Source organism: Bufo gargarizans, chromosome 1 (assembly GCF_014858855.1).
Source record: "Bufo gargarizans isolate SCDJY-AF-19 chromosome 1, ASM1485885v1, whole genome shotgun sequence".
Taxonomy (NCBI): domain Eukaryota; kingdom Metazoa; phylum Chordata; class Amphibia; order Anura; family Bufonidae; genus Bufo; species Bufo gargarizans.
In genome coordinates, this window is record NC_058080.1 from 410,962,210 (window position 1) to 410,983,698 (window position 21,489).

The 21,489-nt window shown below is 46.1% G+C and overlaps 1 protein-coding gene across 2 annotated transcripts in view; it reads right to left on the reverse strand.

The window, feature by feature from the left end:
• LOC122921450 (prostaglandin reductase 1-like) overlaps nucleotides 1–19,752 on the reverse strand; it is a 164,425-nt gene extending 144,673 nt beyond the window's left edge. The window contains exon 1 of one of the 2 annotated variants that reach the window (XM_044271431.1): nucleotides 19,683–19,752. The gene's annotated coding sequence lies outside the window, so the exon portion shown is untranslated. Of the gene's footprint in view, nucleotides 1–19,505; nucleotides 19,525–19,682 lie in introns of those variants that run through there. The other variant, XM_044271438.1, reaches the window with a different exon arrangement.
• Between the last annotated feature and the right edge of the window lie 1,737 nt (nucleotides 19,753–21,489).

The window sequence follows — 21,489 nt, forward strand, 5'->3', positions numbered from 1 at the left end:
GCTGGAGTCACATAGCGCCGCCCGTCACTCTGCTCTGATTAGCGTAGGGAGAGGTTGCGGCTGCGACAGTAGGGCGAGATTAGGCAGATTAACTCCTCCAAAGGACTTGATTAACTGATCGATCTGCAGCTGTGGATCATTGAGCTGCTGATCCTCAATTGCTCACTGTTTTTAGGCTGCACAGACCGTTTGTCAGTCTCATTTTTCTGGGGTGATCGGCGGCCATTTTGTGTCTTGTGGTGCGCCAGCACAAGCTGCGACCAAGTGCATTTAACCCTCAATGGTGTGGTTGTTTTTTGGCTAAAGCCTACATCAGGGTGAAGCTGTCACACCAAGTGCATTTAACCAGCAATAGTCTGTTCATTTTTTGGCCATATACAAAATCAGGGGCAAGCTGCGCCTGTCACCAAGTGCATTTAACCCTCAATGGTGTGGTTGTTTTTTGGCTAAAGCCTACATCAGGGTGAAGCTGTCACACCAAGTGCATTTAACCAGCAATAGTCTGTTCATTTTTTGGCCATATACAAAATCAGGGGCAAGCTGCGCCTGTCACCAAGTGCATTTAACCCTCAATGGTGTGGTTGTTTTTTGGCTAAAGCCTACATCAGGGTGAAGCTGTCACACCAAGTGCATTTAACCAGCAATAGTCTGTTCATTTTTTGGCCATATACAAAATCAGGGGCAAGCTGCGCCTGTCACCAAGTGCATTTAACCCTCAATGGTGTGGTTGTTTTTTGGCTAAAGCCTACATCAGGGTGAAGCTGTCACACCAAGTGCATTTAACCAGCAATAGTCTGTTCATTTTTTGGCCATATACAAAATCAGGGGCAAGCTGCGCCTGTCACCAAGTGCATTTAACCCTCAATGGTGTGGTTGTTTTTTGGCTAAAGCCTACATCAGGGTGAAGCTGTCACACCAAGTGCATTTAACCAGCAATAGTCTGTTTATTTTTTGGCCATATCCCAGTCTAATTCTGTCACTAAATCCATACCGGTCACCCAGCGCCTAAATACTAGGCCTCAAATTTATATCCAGCTAAATCTGTCCCTAGTGCTGTAGCTGGGCGAGTTATTTAGTGTCCGTTCAAGCACATTTCTTGTTCTGGGTTGAAATACAATTCCCAATTTAGCAATTTCATAATTTAGTGGTTCCTGCTATATCAGAGCTATTTGAAATCTATCCCAAAAAGGGTATATAATATTGAAGGTGCACATTGGGTCATTCAGAATAACTTCACACACACCCGCTACTGTGTATTTCCAAGTCTAATTCTGTCACTAAACCCATACCTGTCACCCAGCGCCTAAATACTAGGCCTCAAATTTAAATCCCTCTAAATCTCTCGTTACCGCTGTACTGTTGTTGCTGGGCAAGATATTTAGTGTCCGTCAAAGCACATTTTTTGTTCTGGGTTGAAGTACAATTCCCAATTTAGCAATTTCATAATTTAGTGGTTCCTGCTATATCAGAGCTATTTGGAATCTATCCCTAAAAGGGTATATAATATTGAAGGTGCACATTGGGTCATTCAGAATAACTTCACACACACCCGCTACTGTGTATTTCCAAGTCTAATTCTGTCACTAAACCCATACCTGTCACCCAGCGCCTAAATACTAGGCCTCAAATTTAAATCCCTCTAAATCTCTCGTTACCGCTGTACTGTTGTTGCTGGGCAAGATATTTAGTGTCCGTCAAAGCACATTTTTTGTTCTGGGTTGAAGTACAATTCCCAATTTAGCAATTTCATAATTTAGTGGTTCCTGCTATATCAGAGCTATTTGGAATCTATCCCTAAAAGGGTATATAATATTGAAGGTGCACATTGGGTCATTCAGAATAACTTCACACACACCCGCTACTGTGTATTTCCAAGTCTAATTCTGTCACTAAACCCATACCTGTCACCCAGCGCCTAAATACTAGGCCTCAAATTTAAATCCCTCTAAATCTCTCGTTACCGCTGTACTGTTGTTGCTGGGCAAGATATTTAGTGTCCGTCAAAGCACATTTTTTGTTCTGGGTTGAAGTACAATTCCCAATTTAGCAATTTCATAATTTAGTGGTTCCTGCTATATCAGAGCTATTTGGAATCTATCCCTAAAAGGGTATATAATATTGAAGGTGCACATTGGGTCATTCAGAATAACTTCACACACACCCGCTACTGTGTATTTCCAAGTCTAATTCTGTCACTAAACCCATACCTGTCACCCAGCGCCTAAATACTAGGCCTCAAATTTAAATCCCTCTAAATCTCTCGTTACCCACCGCTGTACTGTTGTTGCTGGGCAAGATATTTAGTGTCCGTCAAAGCACATTTTTTGTTCTGGGTTGAAGTACAATTCCCAATTTAGCAATTTCATAATTTAGTGGTTTCTGCTATATCAGAGCTATTTGAAATCTATCCCTAAAAGGGTATATAATATTGAAGGTGCACATAGGGTCATTCAGAATAACTTCACACACACGCTTCTGTGCATTTCCAAGTCTAATTCTGTCACTAAATCCATACCGGTGACCCAGCGCCTAAATACTAGGCCTCAAATTTAAATCCCTCTAAATCTCTCGTTACCCACCGCTGTACTGTTGTTGCTGGGCAAGATATTTAGTGTCCGTCAAAGCACATTTTTTGTTCTGGGTTGAAGTACAATTCCCAATTTAGCAATTTCATAATTTAGTGGTTTCTGCTATATCAGAGCTATTTGAAATCTATCCCTAAAAGGGTATATAATATTGAAGGTGCACATAGGGTCATTCAGAATAACTTCACACACACGCTTCTGTGCATTTCCAAGTCTAATTCTGTCACTAAATCCATACCGGTGACCCAGCGCCTAAATACTAGGCCTCAAATTTAAATCCCTCTAAATCTCTCGTTACCCACCGCTGTACTGTTGTTGCTGGGCAAGATATTTAGTGTCCGTCAAAGCACATTTTTTGTTCTGGGTTGAAGTACAATTCCCAATTTAGCAATTTCATAATTTAGTGGTTTCTGCTATATCAGAGCTATTTGAAATCTATCCCTAAAAGGGTATATAATATTGAAGGTGCACATAGGGTCATTCAGAATAACTTCACACACACGCTTCTGTGCATTTCCAAGTCTAATTCTGTCACTAAATCCATACCGGTGACCCAGCGCCTAAATACTAGGCCTCAAATTTAAATCCCTCTAAATCTCTCGTTACCCACCGCTGTACTGTTGTTGCTGGGCAAGATATTTAGTGTCCGTCAAAGCACATTTTTTGTTCTGGGTTGAAGTACAATTCCCAATTTAGCAATTTCATAATTTAGTGGTTTCTGCTATATCAGAGCTATTTGAAATCTATCCCTAAAAGGGTATATAATATTGAAGGTGCACATAGGGTCATTCAGAATAACTTCACACACACGCTTCTGTGCATTTCCAAGTCTAATTCTGTCACTAAATCCATACCGGTGACCCAGCGCCTAAATACTAGGCCTCAAATTTAAATCCCTCTAAATCTCTCGTTACCCACCGCTGTACTGTTGTTGCTGGGCAAGATATTTAGTGTCCGTCAAAGCACATTTTTTGTTCTGGGTTGAAGTACAATTCCCAATTTAGCAATTTCATAATTTAGTGGTTTCTGCTATATCAGAGCTATTTGAAATCTATCCCTAAAAGGGTATATAATATTGAAGGTGCACATAGGGTCATTCAGAATAACTTCACACACACGCTTCTGTGCATTTCCAAGTCTAATTCTGTCACTAAATCCATACCGGTGACCCAGCGCCTAAATACTAGGCCTCAAATTTAAATCCCTCTAAATCTCTCGTTACCCACCGCTGTACTGTTGTTGCTGGGCAAGATATTTAGTGTCCGTCAAAGCACATTTTTTGTTCTGGGTTGAAGTACAATTCCCAATTTAGCAATTTCATAATTTAGTGGTTTCTGCTATATCAGAGCTATTTGAAATCTATCCCTAAAAGGGTATATAATATTGAAGGTGCACATAGGGTCATTCAGAATAACTTCACACACACGCTTCTGTGCATTTCCAAGTCTAATTCTGTCACTAAATCCATACCGGTGACCCAGCGCCTAAATACTAGGCCTCAAATTTAAATCCCTCTAAATCTCTCGTTACCCACCGCTGTACTGTTGTTGCTGGGCAAGATATTTAGTGTCCGTCAAAGCACATTTTTTGTTCTGGGTTGAAGTACAATTCCCAATTTAGCAATTTCATAATTTAGTGGTTTCTGCTATATCAGAGCTATTTGAAATCTATCCCTAAAAGGGTATATAATATTGAAGGTGCACATAGGGTCATTCAGAATAACTTCACACACACCCGCTACTGTGTATTTCCAAGTCTAATTCTGTCACTAAACCCATACCTGTCACCCAGCGCCTAAATACTAGGCCTCAAATTTAAATCCCTCTAAATCTCTCGTTACCGCTGTCCTGTTGTAGCTGGGAAAGTTATTTAGTGCCCGTCAAAGCACATTTTTTGTTCTGGGTTGAAGTACAATTCCCAATTTAGCAATTTCATAATTTAGTGGTTCCTGCTATATCAGAGCTATTTGAAATCTATCCCAAAAAGGGTATATAATATTCAAGGTGCACATTGGGTCATTCAGAATAACTTCACACACACGCTTCTGTGCATTTCCAAGTCTAATTCTGTCACTAAATCCATACCGGTCACCCAGCGCCTAAATACTAGGCCTCAAATTTATATCCCGCTGAATTTGAATACAATACATTGGGCCAAATAATATATTTGTTGTTGTGGTGAACCATAACAATGAGAAAAACATCTAGTAAGGGACGCGGACGTGGACATGGTCGTGGTGGTGTTAGTGGACCCTCTGGTGCTGGGAGAGGACGTGGCCGTTCTGCCACTTCCACACGTCCTAGTGTACCAACTACCTCAGGTCCCAGTAGCCGCCAGAATTTACAGCGATATATGGTGGGGCCCAATGCCGTTCTAAGGATGGTAAGGCCTGAGCAGGTACAGGCATTAGTCAATTGGGTGGCCGACAGTGGATCCAGCACGTTCACATTATCTCCCACCCAGTCTTCTGCAGAAAGCGCACAGATGGCGCCTGAAAACCAACCCCATCAGTCTGTCACATCACCCCCATGCATACCAGGGAAACTGTCTCAGCCTCAAGTTATGCAGCAGTCTCTTATGCTGTTTGAAGACTCCGCTGGCAGGGTTTCCCAAGGGCATCCACCTAGCCCTTCCCCAGCGGTGAAAGACATAGAATGCACTGACGCACAACCACTTATGTTTCCTGATGATGAGGACATGGGAATACCACCTCAGCATGTCTCTGATGATGACGAAACACAGGTGCCAACTGCTGCGTCTTTCTGCAGTGTGCAGACTGAACAGGAGGTCAGGGATCAAGACTGGGTGGAAGACGATGCAGGGGACGATGAGGTCCTAGACCCCACATGGAATGAAGGTCGTGCCACTGACTTTCACAGTTCGGAGGAAGAGGCAGTGGTGAGACCGAGCCAACAGCGTAGCAAAAGAGGGAGCAGTGGGCAAAAGCAGAACACCCGCCGCCAAGAGACTCCGCCTGCTACTGACCGCCGCCATCTGGGACCGAGCACCCCAAAGGCAGCTTCAAGGAGTTCCCTGGCATGGCACTTCTTCAAACAATGTGCTGACGACAAGACCCGAGTGGTTTGCACGCTGTGCCATCAGAGCCTGAAGCGAGGCATTAACGTTCTGAACCTGAGCACAACCTGCATGACCAGGCACCTGCATGCAAAGCATGAACTGCAGTGGAGTAAACACCTTAAAACCAAGGAAGTCACTCAGGCTCCCCCTGCTACCTCTTCTGCTGCTGCCGCCTCGGCCTATTCTGCTGCTGCCGCCTCGGCCTCTTCCTCCGCCTCTGGAGGAACGTTGGCACCTGCCGCCCAGCAAACAGGGGATGTACCACCAACACCACCTCCGTCACCAAGCGTCTCAACCATGTCACACGCCAGCGTTCAGCTCTCCATCTCACAAACATTTGATAGAAAGCGTAAATTCCCACCTAGCCACCCTCGATCCCTGGCCCTGAATGCCAGCATTTCTAAACTACTGGCCTATGAAATGCTGTCATTTAGGCTGGTGGACACAGACAGCTTCAAACAGCTCATGTCGCTTGCTGTCCCACAGTATGTTGTTCCCAGCCGGCACTACTTCTCCAAGAGAGCCGTGCCTTCCCTGCACAACCAAGTATCCGATAAAATCAAGTGTGCACTGCGCAACGCCATCTGTAGCAAGGTCCACCTAACCACAGATACGTGGACCAGTAAGCACGGCCAGGGACGCTATATCTCCCTAACTGCACACTGGGTAAATGTAGTGGCAGCTGGGCCCCAGGCGGAGAGCTGTTTGGCGCACGTCCTTCCGCCGCCAAGGATCGCAGGGCAACATTCTTTGCCTCCTGTTGCCACCTCCTCCTTCTCGGCTTCCTCCTCCTCTTCTTCCACCTGCTCATCCAGTCAGCCACACACCTTCACCACCAACTTCAGCACAGCCCGGGGTAAACGTCAGCAGGCCATTCTGAAACTCATATGTTTGGGGGACAGGCCCCACACCGCACAGGAGTTGTGGCGGGGTATTGAACAACAGACCGACGAGTGGTTGCTGCCGGTGAGCCTCAAGCCCGGCCTGGTGGTGTGTGATAATGGGCGAAATCTCGTTGCAGCTCTGGGACTAGCCAGGTTTGACGCACATCCCTTGCTTGGCGCATGTGCTGAATTTGGTGGTGCAGAAGTTCATTCACAACTACCCCGACATGTCAGAGCTGCTGCATAAAGTGCGGGCCGTCTGTTCGCGCTTCCGGCGTTCACATCCTGCCGCTGCTCGCCTGTCTGCGCTACAGCGTAACTTCGGCCTTCCCGCTCACCGCCTCATATGCGACGTGCCCACCAGGTGGAACTCCACCTTGCACATGCTGGACAGACTGTGCGAGCAGCAGCAGGCCATAGTGGAGTTTCAGCTGCAGCACGCACGGGTCAGTCGCACTACAGAACAGCACCACTTCACCACCAATGACTGGGCCTCCATGCGAGACCTGTGTGCCCTGTTGCGCTGTTTCGAGTACTCCACCAACATGGCCAGTGGCGATGACACCGTTATCAGCGTTACAATACCACTTCTATGTCTCCTTGAGAAAACACTTAGGGCGATGATGGAACAGGAGGTGGCCCAGGAGGAGGAGGAGGAGGATGAGGAAGAGGGGTCATTTTTAGCACTTTCAGGCCAGTCTCTTCGAAGTGACTCAGAGGGAGGTTTTTTGCAACAGCAGAGGCCAGGTACAAATGTGGCCAGCCAGGGCCCACTACTGGAGGACGAGGAGGACGAGGATGAGGAGGAGGTGGAGGAGGATGAGGATGAAGCATGGTCACAGCGGGGTGGCACCCAACGCAGCTCGGGTCCATCACTGGTGCGTGGCTGGGGGGAAAGGCAGGACGATGACGATACGCCTCCCACAGAGGACAGCTTGTCCTTACCCCTGGGCAGCCTGGCACACATGAGCGACTACATGCTGCAGTGCCTGCGCAACGACAGCAGAGTTGCCCACATTTTAACCTGTGCGGACTACTGGGTTGCCACCCTGCTGGATCCACGCTACAAAGACAATGTGCCCACCTTACTTCCTGCACTGGAGCGTGATAGGAAGATGCGCGAGTACAAGCGCACGTTGGTAGACGCGCTACTGAGAGCATTCCCAAATGTCACAGGGGAACAAGTGGAAGCCCAAGGCCAAGGCAGAGGAGGAGCAAGAGGTCGCCAAGGCAGCTGTGTCACGGCCAGCTCCTCTGAGGGCAGGGTTAGCATGGCAGAGATGTGGAAAACTTTTGTCAACACGCCACAGCTAACTGCACCACCACCTGATACGCAACGTGTTAGCAGGAGGCAACATTTCACTAACATGGTGGAACAGTACGTGTGCACACCCCTCCACGTACTGACTGATGGTTCGGCCCCATTCAACTTCTGGGTCTCTAAATTGTCCACGTGGCCAGAGCTAGCCTTTTATGCCTTGGAGGTGCTGGCCTGCCCGGCAGCCAGCGTTTTGTCTGAACGTGTATTCAGCACGGCAGGGGGCGTCATTACAGACAAACGCAGCCGCCTGTCTACAGCCAATGTGGACAAGCTGACGTTCATAAAAATGAACCAGGCATGGATCCCACAGGACCTGTCCGTCCCTTGTCCAGATTAGACATTAACTACCTCCCCATAACCATATATTATTGGACTCCAGGGCACTTCCTCATTCAATCCTATTTTTATTTTCATTTTACCATTATATTGCGATGCTACCCAAAGTTGAATGAACCTCTCCTCTGCCTGTGTGCTAGGCCTAAATATATGCCAATGGACTGTTGCAGTGGTGGCTGACATGAAGCCTGATTCTCTGCTATGACATGCAGACTAATTCTCTGCTGACATGAAGCCAGATTGTCTGTTACGGGACCTCTCTCCTCTGCCTGGGTGCTGGGCCTAAATTTATGACAATGGACTGTTGCAGTGGTGGCTGACGTGAAGCCTGATTCTCTGCTATGACATGCAGACTGATTCTCTGCTGACATGAAGCCAGATCCTCTGTTACGGGACCTCTCTCCTCTGCCTGGGTGCTGGGCCTAAATTTATGACAATGGACTGTTGCAGTGGTGGCTGACGTGAAGCCTGATTCTCTGCTATGACATGCAGACTGATTCTCTGCTGACATGAAGCCAGATCCTCTGTTACGGGACCTCTCTCCTCTGCCTGGGTGCTGGGCCTGAATATATGCCAATGGACTGTTGCAGTGGTGGGTGACGTGAAGCCTCATTCTCTGCTATGACATGCAGACTGATTCTCTGCTGACATGAAGCCAGATCCTCTGTTACGGGACCTCTCTCCTCTGCCTGGGTGCTGGGCCTAAATTTATGACAATGGACTGTTGCAGTGGTGGCTGACGTGAAGCCTGATTCTCTGCTATGACATGCAGACTGATTCTCTGCTGACATGAAGCCAGATCCTCTGTTACGGGACCTCTCTCCTCTGCCTGTGTGTGCTGGGCCTAAATATATGCCAATGGACTGTTGCAGTGGTGGCTGACGTGAAGCCTCATTCTCTGCTATGACATGCAGACTAATTCTCTGCTGACATGAAGACAGATTCTCTGTTACGGGACCTCCCTCCTCTGCCTGGGTGCTGGGCCTAAATATATGCCAATGGACTGTTGCAGTGGTGGCTGACGTGAAGCCTCATTCTCTGCTATGACATGCAGACTAATTCTCTGCTGACATGAAGACAGATTCTCTGTTACGGGACCTCCCTCCTCTGCCTGGGTGCTGGGCCTAAATATATGCCAATGGACTGTTGCAGTGGTGGCTGACGTGAAGCCTCATTCTCTGCTATGACATGCAGACTAATTCTCTGCTGACATGAAGACAGATTCTCTGTTACGGGACCTCCCTCCTCTGCCTGGGTGCTGGGCCTAAATATATGCCAATGGACTGTTGCAGTGGTGGCTGACGTGAAGCCTCATTCTCTGCTATGACATGCAGACTGATTCTCTGCTGACATGAAGCCAGATTCTCTGTTACGGGACCTCTCTCCTCTGCCTGTGTGTGTGCTGGGCCTAAATATATGCCAATGGACTGTTGCAGTGGTGGCTGACGTGAAGCCTCATTCTCTGCTATGACATGCAGACTAATTCTCTGCTGACATGAAGCCAGATTCTCTGTTACGGGACCTCTCTCCTCTGCCTGTGTGTGTGCTGGGCCTAAATATATGCCAATGGACTGTTGCAGTGGTGGCTGACGTGAAGCCTCATTCTCTGCTATGACATGCAGACTAATTCTCTGCTGACATGAAGACAGATTCTCTGTTACGGGACCTCCCTCCTCTGCCTGGGTGCTGGGCCTAAATATATGCCAATGGACTGTTGCAGTGGTGGCTGACGTGAAGCCTCATTCTCTGCTATGACATGCAGACTGATTCTCTGCTGACATGAAGCCAGATTGTCTGTTACGGGACCTCTCTCCTCTGCCTGGGTGCTGGGTAGTGTTGAGCGCGAATATTCGAAAAGCAAATTTTTTTCGCGAATATCGCAACTTCGCGATTTCGCGAATATTTCGAATATAGTGCTATATATTCGTAAAAACGAATATTCGTTTTTTGTTTTTTTCCCCCCCCCCCCACAAAATTACAGTACACATATAATTGATTGTTTCCCAAAGGTCCAACAGCTCAGATCTTACTCACATTGCCTAGAAAGTGATTGAGGCGCGAATCTTCGTAAGGCGATTTTATTAGCGCACATGCGAATATCGGCACGTCCCAGAACAGAGGCAAAGGGCTTTGCATTCATACATTAGTGAATTGAGTTGCGAATCTTCGTAAGGCGATTTTATTAGCGCACATGCGAATATCTACACTTGTCCCAGAACAGAGGCAAAGGGCTTTGCATTCATACATTAGTGATTGAATTGAGCTGCGAATCTTCGTAAGGCGATTTTATTAACGCAAATGCAAATATCTACACTTGTCCCCAGAACAGAGAGGCAAAGGCCTGTGCATTCATATAGTATAGCACCATATTCGCGAATACGTAGAACTTCGTAAAATTCGATTAACGAAAATTCGTATTTTTTATTTTACTTTCCACCTTACAGATTACATTGATCTGTACTCTGTCAACTACTGTCATCACCCCCCACTGTATCTCGATTGATTCCCAAAAGTCTCACATTCCCTAGAAAGTGATTGAGGTGCGAATCTTCGTAAGGCGATTTTATTAGCGCACATGCGAATATCTACACTTGTCCCAGAACAGAGGCAAAGGGCATTGCATTCATACATTAGTGATTGAATTGAGTTGCGAATCTTCGTAAGGCGATTTCATTAGCGCACATGTGAATTTTGCATAGCATATGTATTATGCGATGCGAAAATTCGAATTATCGCATATGCGAAATAATAACGAATTTGAATAATCGCGAATATTTTACGAATATTCTTTCGAATATTCACAAAATTTCGCGAATTCGAATATGGGACATGCCGCTCAACACTAGTGCTGGGCCTAAATTTATGACAATGGACTGTTGCAGTGGTGGGTGACGTGAAGCCTGATTCTCTGCTATGACATGCAGACTGATTCTCTGCTGACATGAAGCCAGATTGTCTGTTACGGGACCTCTCTCCTCTGCCTGGGTGCTGGGCCTAAATATATGCCAATGGACTGTTGCAGTGGTGGCTGACGTGAAGCCTCATTCTCTGCTATGACATGCAGACTAATTCTCTGCTGACATGAAGACAGATTCTCTGTTACGGGACCTCTCTCCTCTGCCTGGGTGCCGGGGCCTAAATATCTGAGAATGGACTGTTCCAGTGGTGGGTGACGGGAAGCCAGATTCTCTGCTATGGAACCTCTCTCCAATTGATTTTGGTTAATTTTTATTTATTTAATTTTTATTTTAATTCATTTCCCTATCCACATTTGTTTGCAGGGGATTTACCTACATGTTGCTGCCTTTTGCAGCCCTCTAGCTCTTTCCTGGGCTGTTTTACAGCCTTTTTAGTGCCGAAAAGTTCGGGTCCCCATTGACTTCAATGGGGTTCGGGTTCGGGACGAAGTTCGGATCGGGTTCGGATCCCGAACCCGAACATTTCCGGGATGTTCGGCCGAACTTCTCGAACCCGAACATCCAGGTGTTCGCTCAACTCTAATTATGATCCTTTCTTTTTTTGCCTCCATCAAAATTCCATTTTTTTTTTTTGTCAGTCCCTTTTTTTCCTCTCCGTTAGTAAATCTATATATTCTATTTGATTGTTCTTTTCTATATTTATTTGGATTAGCTGGTATCCTAACCGCGTTTTTTAACTGGAGATATTTAAAACTATCCTTTTGATGGATCCCAAACTCTGTTACCAGGTAGCCCGTGGCATTTAAACGATGGCCAATTGGCACTAAGGGGCCTAAAGTGTGCCCAGAAAACATCCCCCACACCATTTCACCACCACCATCAGCCTGCACAGTGGTAACAAGGCATGATGCATACATGTTCTCATTCTGTTTACGCCAAATTCGGACTCTACCATTTGAATGTCTCAACAAAAATCGAGACTCATCAGACCAGGCAACATTTTTCCAGTCTTCAACAGTCCAATTTTGGTGAGCTCGTGCAAATTGTAGCCTCTTTTTCCTATTTGTAGTGGAGATGAGTGGTACCCTGTGGGGTCTTCTGCTGTTGTAGCCTACCTTTCTTTCCCATTCTGACATTCAGTTTGGAGTTCAGGAGATTGTCTTGACCAGGACCACAACCCTACATGCATTGAAGCAACTGCCATGTGATTGGTTGACTAGATAATCGCATTAATGAGAAATAGAACAGGTGTTCCTAATAATTCTTTAGGTGAGTGTATAGTCGTTACTACAAGTAAGTATATGGAAGGTAATGGTTGGCAAGAACAGGTCTAACCATCCTCTTCCTACCCTCTTAGTAGGAGTGGGCTGGTCCTGCTTCCTGCCAAAAGAGGGAATTGCAGTGTCCTGAAACACACTGCTTAATGTTGTGATTGTGTTTCATGTAAACTGTCCATGTAAAGATGTTCTCATAAAGTTGCATAGGGAGTGGGAGGTTCTAACAAGCCTCCCAGGGCTAACTCCACCCTACACTGAGTGTGTTCACAGTGCAGGAAGAAGAAGGTCAGTGTGTGTGATGCCTGAGGAACCAGTGGTGTACATATAGGGGTCGCAGTTGCGACCGGGCCCGGCACCCCAGGGGGCCCGGCCGCCTGCGGACCCATGGCCCCTGCTGAAGCTGCGTCTGGCATCCGATTCCCATCCCAATCCCAGTTAAGTTGCCCCTGCCCCCCGCCCTCCTCTTTGCGGTCAGCGCCGGCGCCGGGCCCGTGAACTCCCGCGAGACCTGTGCGAACTCCTGTGCAGGTCTCGCGAGAACATGCGCGCGTCTGAAGTCAGACCGGGATCCGGAAGGATTGAGAGAGGACGAGAAGAACTGCAGTCTGTGAGAAGAGGACCGCCGAGGCGCCGATCAACCGGAAGAACTGAAGTACTGAAGTTCCCCTGCCAGCCGGTAACTCGACGGTAAGTAAGTAAAAGGTTGGGGGGGGAGCGAAGCGGACCAGAGCGGACCCTGCCAGCCCGCAACAGGGCACACTGAGGCCCCCAGCCCCCCAGGCATCGCCCCTGGCAGATGACCGGGGGGGCAGGGGGCTGGGCGACGACTCGTCTCTGGCAGCAGGAAAAGCCTGCACACTGAGGCCCCCAGACCCCCAGGCATCCCCCCTGGCAGATGACCGGGGGAGGGTTTACAGTCACTGGCACTCGTCTCTGGCAGGAAAAGCCTGCAACAGGGCACACAGAGTCTGACTGTAAACCCTCCCCCGGTCATCTGCCATGGGGATGCCTGGGGCCTCAGTGTGCCCTGTTGCAGGCTTTTCCTGCCAGAAACGAGTGCCAGTGACTGTAGTCTGTAAACCATCTGCCAGGGGGGATGCCTGGGGGGCTGGGGGCCTCAGTGTGCCCTGTTGCTGCGGGCTTTTCTTGCCAGAGACGAGTGCCAGTGACTGTAAACCCTACCCTCCCCCCCAGTCAACTGCCAGGGGCCATCTGCCTTGCTTTGATGGGATTGTCAGATTGGGGCATGGGCTGATCTGATCATTTGAGGGGTGGTAGTGGGGGTGGGTGCGGCGGCGGGTTGGGGGGGGGGGGCCCATGGATCAATTTCGCACCGGGGCCCCATGGATTGTGTCTACGCCACTGTGAGGAACCCCTGCACCTCAGCTTCCATCTTGGACGGTTACAAAACCTCCATAGTTAATTCCATGTACCAGCCCATAGAAGGGAGAAGATCACAGTATCTCCAGACAACTCAGAGCAGTAATGAAGATATTGACAAAGGAAGTTAACAGTCGTGTATGACTCCAGCCTCCTTTGCATTAGGTGGAGAGTAGAGATGAGCGAACTTCTGTTTTAAGTTCGGCGTCTAAAGTTCGGGTGCAGGTTAGCGGAGAATCCCGATATGGAACCGGATATGGATTCCGACTTCCGTTGTGGTCCGTGGTAGCGGAATCAATAATCGGCCACTATTGATTCCGCTACCACGGACCACAACGGAAGTCGGAATCCATATCCGGTTCCATATCGGGATTCTCCGCTAACCTGCACCCGAACTTTAGACGCCGAACTTAAAACAGAAGTTCGCTCATCTCTAGTGGAGAGATTTCAAGCTATCAGCTACCCACCATACTTAAAGACAAAAGGATCATTTGTCTGAATATAGTATTCCTATAAAAAGGAAACTGAAGTATACATTAACCTCCAATTTGGAGCATTAAGAGAGAGAAAGATTGATTGTCATAAAGGACTATTCCCCATGCGACTTCTGAGGACTAATGGGAATCCTTGTAAAAGCTGCTCTGATGTGAATGACTTTTCATACATTGATAACCTGTGGATCAGCTTCAGTAAAATACCAGGAGTTTATTTAAAAATAGTCTCTTTATTCCATATTATCTTAACTACTACTCTCAACATTTGCACCTAACGGTGCTGGCGTCACAAACCAGGGGCCCAGCCACAAGCACCCTAAACATCACCATCAAGGGCACCTCAACCAACATTTGGCTGGTGGCCCCTGCAACAGAGAGTACCCCGGAAGATCTTGTGCCGTCTTCCCATCCACTGCACTGACGCCCCAAGGGACAACGAAACCGTGAGTACTACTATCCTTGGCACCTCAATAATCCTTAGGGAACCCTGGCACGCTGCATGAATTGGTGTCACTACGAACAGGATTATAAAGTCCTCTGCACCTTATGCAAACCATATAAAGAACGGGATTCAAATCCTTTGTGCCTTATAGAACAGGATTTGTGCAATATTACTGTGTGCCATATTGCTATAACCTTATGATAATAAGCCCCACTTGCTTTATTCAGAGACTTTGCTTAATACACGTTTTATTGGGCTGCAGAATTGTTCAAATCGCTTGGAATTGCATGGACATACTATACAAGTTTATTGCTACAAAGTCCCATTGTCAAAAGTAGAACATTCGCATATTTCTGTGTCACTACCATTGCTTGCTGTCAGTGGATGAACTTATACATTGAACATAAAATGGCCGCCTGCAGTCGCTTTATTAGTGGTACTGTGCCATTACTGTGAGCTACGCCCTGTTAGCGGCGGGAAAAGAGAAGCCAATCCTCTTATGCAAAATAACTTCTTACCGTTGTAACCATACCAGCGCTGCTGCCAGTACTTACAAGTCCAGCGCCGCCTCTACTGCCTTGCAGAACGGACCTAGGGGAGGGCCGCGCATGAGAATTGAGCGTGACATGCGTACACACGTTGAAGTGACACGAGACTACATGTGGGTGAACGGAAAAAATAGGGAGATCAACAGCCCTTCTCCACCAAACAAATATAATAGTGAGTGCCGCTGGGAAGAAGTAATATTAAGCGGGACTGTTTGGGAGCATAATCTGCCTAACAGAGCACCATACTACTCTGTATTAAGTGTCACAACGTCTCTTAAAGGGCCAGACACTCACAAAGTAGCTGTTGCCCATAGCAACACAACGCAACAAGTGTGTAAAACAATTTTTAACCTGCATTATATTGAAGGCCTGTCACTGCCATGTCTGAACAAGGAGATAGTGTGCAGCCTGACCTCAACAGGTCCCCGGCAGTAGCCGCAGCTGGTCCAAGTGCAACACCAAGCATGATGCCTTTAACAATGCCTTATTTCTTTGGAGCACCCTGGTTCCCACAATACTCAGGGGAAGCTCATACTTTAAGGAAATTTTAAGAAAAACGGTTTGCTATATTCGGATTGTACCCTGTGTCACCAGAACAACAAATGGAAATCCTCCTTGCACAATTGGAAGGAGCGGCCCTCAGAGAAGTGAAATCCTGGCCAAGCTCAGAGAGAAAAACCCTGGAGCAGATATTTTGATGATTCTACACCACTTTTGAACCCAGGACTGTGCCAGTGGTCAAGATGAGGTTCTTCAGCAAGAGACAGCAGCCTGGTGAGTCACTTAGAGACTTTGCATTGTCCTTACTGGAAACCCTGCAGGCTGTTATACAGGTAGACTCCCATGAAGCAGAGGATCAAGATAACACACTGAAAAAACAATTCATTGAAGGGGTTAGAACAGAAACCTTAAAATGTCAGTTAAAAATGTTAGCTGCACAGCACCCAAGTTCTACCTTCCTAGACTTCAGTATTCTGGGGAAAGACCCACAACCAGAGCCTGCTAGGCCTGCTGAAATGTCTGTGCATAAGCCAACTATATCTTCAAAATGTCACCCTATAGTCAGTCAGGAAGCCCAAGCACCAGTTCCTGATGCAGTCCCTGCCTTGACAAAACAAGTTAACTTCCTAACAAAGTCTGGAGAAAGTATGCCAAAAACTAGAATAGTGGGAGAAACCTTTATTGCTGGAGGATGAGACACAGTCACCAAAGAAACATTTCCCTCCTGATTATAAAGAGACTTATGCCAGAAACTCTGGTAGGCGTCACACTGAACACTTTAACGAGCCGAAGCGACCCATTTGTAGATACTGTAACAAGCCAGGTCATACAGAAATTATGTGCTGGCAGTTAAAAAGGTCGACCCCCGAGGCCAAGGACCACCCCTCGGGAGGTAAAACAGTAGGTCCATAATACCCCAGCTGAATGCCCAGATACGTGGGCTCCCGTCTAAAAGTGGTTCTCCGAATAGATGGGGTTCCCTTTGTTGCCTTATTGGACACCGGATTCCAAGTCACAACTATCCGACAGACTGCCTTTGAGGAAAACCAAAACCATCTGACACATCCACCAGAATCCTGGCTGAGCATTATAGCCAGCAACGGCAAATCTGTGCCAGTGCATGGGTACTGGGAGCCAACTGTTCAAGTATGAGGAATCACACTACCAAGCAAGGTATTATTGTTGTGCAAGTTAGGGAAGATAACAACCCTCCAGTAGTCCTAGGAATGAACGTCCTTAGGAACTGCTATACAGAAACGCTTGAAGCTTTGCACAAGTCTATGCCTAGCGCTTCACCTGCCTCCAAAAAGGTAATACAACAGACCATCCATGGAAAAAACAAAGGATTCCAGCTCTTCTTGCTAAAAATGCTTTATTCGACTTCCATAAAATCCGACATCAAATAGGACACTTTGCTGTGACGCGTTTCGGGCTACAACATCTTAACTCTTCATCAAGACAAACAAATAAACTTAAAAACCTCTATTTTATACATAGGCAAAAGACATGCCCACTTGATTGAATAATCCCCATCACCTGGAATCAGCATCAACTATTGCACCAACTATTGGACAAAAAGTTAGTCCTAGCTTATTTTCGGAGAACGCGATTTGTGAACCAGTGTGGCTGACTACAAAGGGAAATTTTAAATGTGGAAGCAAGAAATGTATTTGCTGTTCACATATGTCAGTTAGCAAAAATATTGTATCCACATCGAATGGCAGTACACATAAACTGCGACAATATATTAATTGCAATACAGAATATGTTGTGTATGTCATTACTTGTCGAACCTGCGCGTTGTAATATGTGGGATGTACCATGAACCAGCTCAAGGTAAGAATTCGCAAACACCTGAGTGACATCCCGCATGTTTCAACGCGTAATGTATCAGCAGCCACATCACACTTTGCGATAGTCCATAAGGGTGATACCTCTGCGTTTTTTGTGCAAGGTATCGAAAGAGTTACCACACCAATAGGGGGGGGGGGGGATCACAGACAGAAACTTTTTAATAGAGAGACATACTGGATGTTTAATCTTGGAACATGTATACCTAAGGGGTTGAATAGAAAACATGACCTAACCCTACAATATAAATAATATATTTTCATCTATATTGGGTCTCCGTTCCACCTGAATTTTTCCCCTCTGTCGACTAGTCACCAGGTGCTGATTCCAGGTGATGGGGATTATTCAATTAAGTGGGCATGTCTTTTGCCTATGCATAAAATAGAGTTTTTTAAGTTTATTTGTTTGTCTTGATGAAGGGCTAAGATGTTATAACCCGAAACGCGTCACAGCAAAGTGTCCTATTTGATGTCGGATTTTATGGAAGTCGAATAAAGCATTTTTAGCAAGAAGAGCTGGAATCCTTTGTTGTTTCCATATTTTGCACCTGACTCAGTCCGGGTCTGATTTTCCGTGCTCAACTGGGAGGTGGCAGGTGAGAGCTGCAGTCATTTCCTTTTCACCAACAGACCATCCATGTATTTAGTGCACAACAGAAATTTGCTAATGAGAAAGGAGAGATTTGCCGAGCCTGTATCAAAGATAACCAACCAGTAATCCTGAAACCCAATGCTGAAACATTCCTATGGTGCCGAGCTGCCCTTGGAGTCCAAGGTCAGAATTATCAAGCCCTGGTAGAACCCATCAACCTGGAGGGCCACCCTCTAGTCCAAGCTGCAAGAAGCATATTGACTGTTTCTCAAGGTAAAGTGCCAATTTGTCTCCTGAACTTAGGTAGTAACAGTATAACTTTGACCAAGCATTGCCCTGTTGCTTAAGTGTAACAAGTCACTTTTCAAGATGTTATCAGTGTACCTACAGCTACTCACAGGGGCTCAGTACCAGAAAAAAACTGATCAGTTTTATCCTAATGCATTCTGAATGGGAGAGCATTCCGTTCAGTATGCATCAGGATGCATCAGTTCAGTCCCAGAGAAAATACTGCAGCATGCTGGAGTTTTCTCTCTGGCCAAAAATCCTGAACACTTGGCAGAATGCCAGATCCAGCATTAATTTCCATTAAAATTTCCATTAAAAAACAAAAACGGATCAGTTTTTCCAGATGACAACCGGAAAGATGAATCCGGTATTGCAAAGTATTTGTCAGCCGGATCTGGCAATTCGGACGCAAACGGATGTATTTGTCAGACTTATCCGCATAAGTCTGACAAATACATCTGTTTGCGTCCGAATTGCCAGATCCGGCAGGCAGTTGCGGCAACGGAACTGTCTGCCGGAATCCTCTGCTGCAAGTGTGAAAATACCCTAACATGCTCAGTAGCTTCCCTGCTCCCCTTCTCTCACTGCTAGCATAGTGATCTCATATGAAGCAAGTGTTGTGGCCTAGACACCATTCATTTAATCATCCCTCTTTCTAAATTCAGAGAAATATCTTGCGCTCTCTCTAAACAGAGGAGGAGGAAATTGTGGGGGCATTACATACTCTATGCATCTCTGGGGCTATATATGAGGGACTATTTTCTATGCAGGGGAGCACAGGGTTAACAAGAGCTAACTGTAATGAATCCTGGGAGGTGCAGGAAAGGGAAGTCCTCCTAATATGTGTTAGGCTGGATTCACACGTCCGTGGAACGTGTGGATTTCTGCAAGGTCCAACTCAAATAAACAGAACAATCACAGAAAGTTCACGTACATATTTGTCACATGTGAAAATGTCCTAAAGGCAAAATCTCTGAAACGTCACCACCTAAATTCATACTGAAACGTTACCTTTACAAGTGAAGATGCACATGTCCTGTACATATTCAACAGACCCCCATGGTTGCTATTGATTACCCCACCCCCCTATAATATGAAGGTGCAGTATGCAGCCCACAGTTGAATGGAGAAGGTGCTGGTATCTGACTAGCATTCTCATCAGTGGTCTCCAAGTATCTGTAGATTTACCTGCAGGATGTAAAGCCCACGTGCTCAAATCCTTCTGTAAGCCTTGTGCTGCTGAAATGTCACCACAGACTGTTTAATATCCAAGAAGAAAGTGCTTTTTACAACCTCCCCTCCCGGTGTGCTGCCCCTCCTCAAATATGTAATCAGTTTATCAGTGGCCGCCCCCTCCCATACTGAAGGCAGCAGGCTCCAGTCATGAGTAATGTTCACACCATGGATTGAGCAGTTCTTCTGTATCATAAAGAAGTTACATACAATATTCATTCAAAATGCAGCATTTATTTTCAGGCTGAGGATACATGATAACGTCGCATGTGAAGGTCTTTTTGCAATAAAACCCATAAAATTACAAGGTTGAGGCTACACCATTAAATCAAAGGTTAGAAAAACAAGTAGCCAACTGAATGTAACCCACACATAAGGGAACATCTACATGGCAACATTGGTCGCGGCAGAGTGGCAGTGATGTCATAGAAATATATATGATAGCAGCGCGAATCACAAAAAATCCAACACTGCTGAATTTTTTGTGATTCGCTCTGCTATCATATACATTTCTATGGGATCACCACCACTCTACAATCCTGTCTGTGACAGGTGTCGTGCAACCAGTATCTCCGTGTAGCCATACCATAAATATATACAAGCAGTGAAAATATCACACACAAATATATATCAGCAGTGAAAATATCGCACACATAAATATATACCAGCAGTAAAAATATTGCACACATAAATATATACCAGCTGTGAAAATATCGCACACATACTGTAAATATATACCAGCATTGAACATATCGCACATACAAATATATGAATATATTGCACACATAAATATATATTAGCATTGAACACATCACACACCAATACACTGTTTGCCAGAAGTGACTATACTGCACACATAAATACAGCATATACTAGCAGTGAACATATCATACACCCCAATATACTGTATACCAGCAGTGAGCATACCACACACACACACACACCAATATACTATACACCAGCAGTGACTAAACTGCACACATAAATGTATACCAGCAGTGAACATGTAGTACACACCAATATGCTGTATACCAGCAGTGAGCATACCACACACACACACACCAATATACTATACACCAGCAGTGACTAAACTGCACACATAAATGTATACCAGCAGTGAACATGTAGTACACACCAATATGCTGTATACCAGCAATGAATATATTGTGCACCCAAATATGTACCAGTAGTGAACATACTGCACACACCAATATACTGTATACCAGCAGTGAAAATACTTCATACATAAATATATGTAGTACCTCAGAGTGCTAACAATGTCATATGTGTATTTATTCCAGGTCCTACACTGTGTATTCATAATATTTCTATGTTTCTGTTATGTTCATTTAGTGTGCCTGGTTCACCAGCCGGTGGCAGGGTATCTGGCAGATAGAGATCTTTAGGTAGAATGGAACTTACCATTCCATTCTCCCCATTTTGGGCAGAAGTGGGTTAGACCTGCTTCCTACCAAGGTAAGAGTTGCAGGAAGCTATAGGGAGTTTAGATTTGATAGTGGAGCTGAGAAGACATGAAAGATGGAGTGGTGAGGGGAAGGGCCCCCTCATGCAGCAAGAGTCTCTTCAGGGAAGCAGCTCAGAGCACCTATAATCCTTACTGATTAAGAAACATTGCGAGGTGGGTCAACAGTCAAAGGCACCTCACTCCAAAGGTACCAGAACCACTATAGAGTCCAGTAATCAGACTGAAGCCTGAGTTTAGGACAGCAGAGAGAGAAGGTATAATATTCAAGTTTACCTG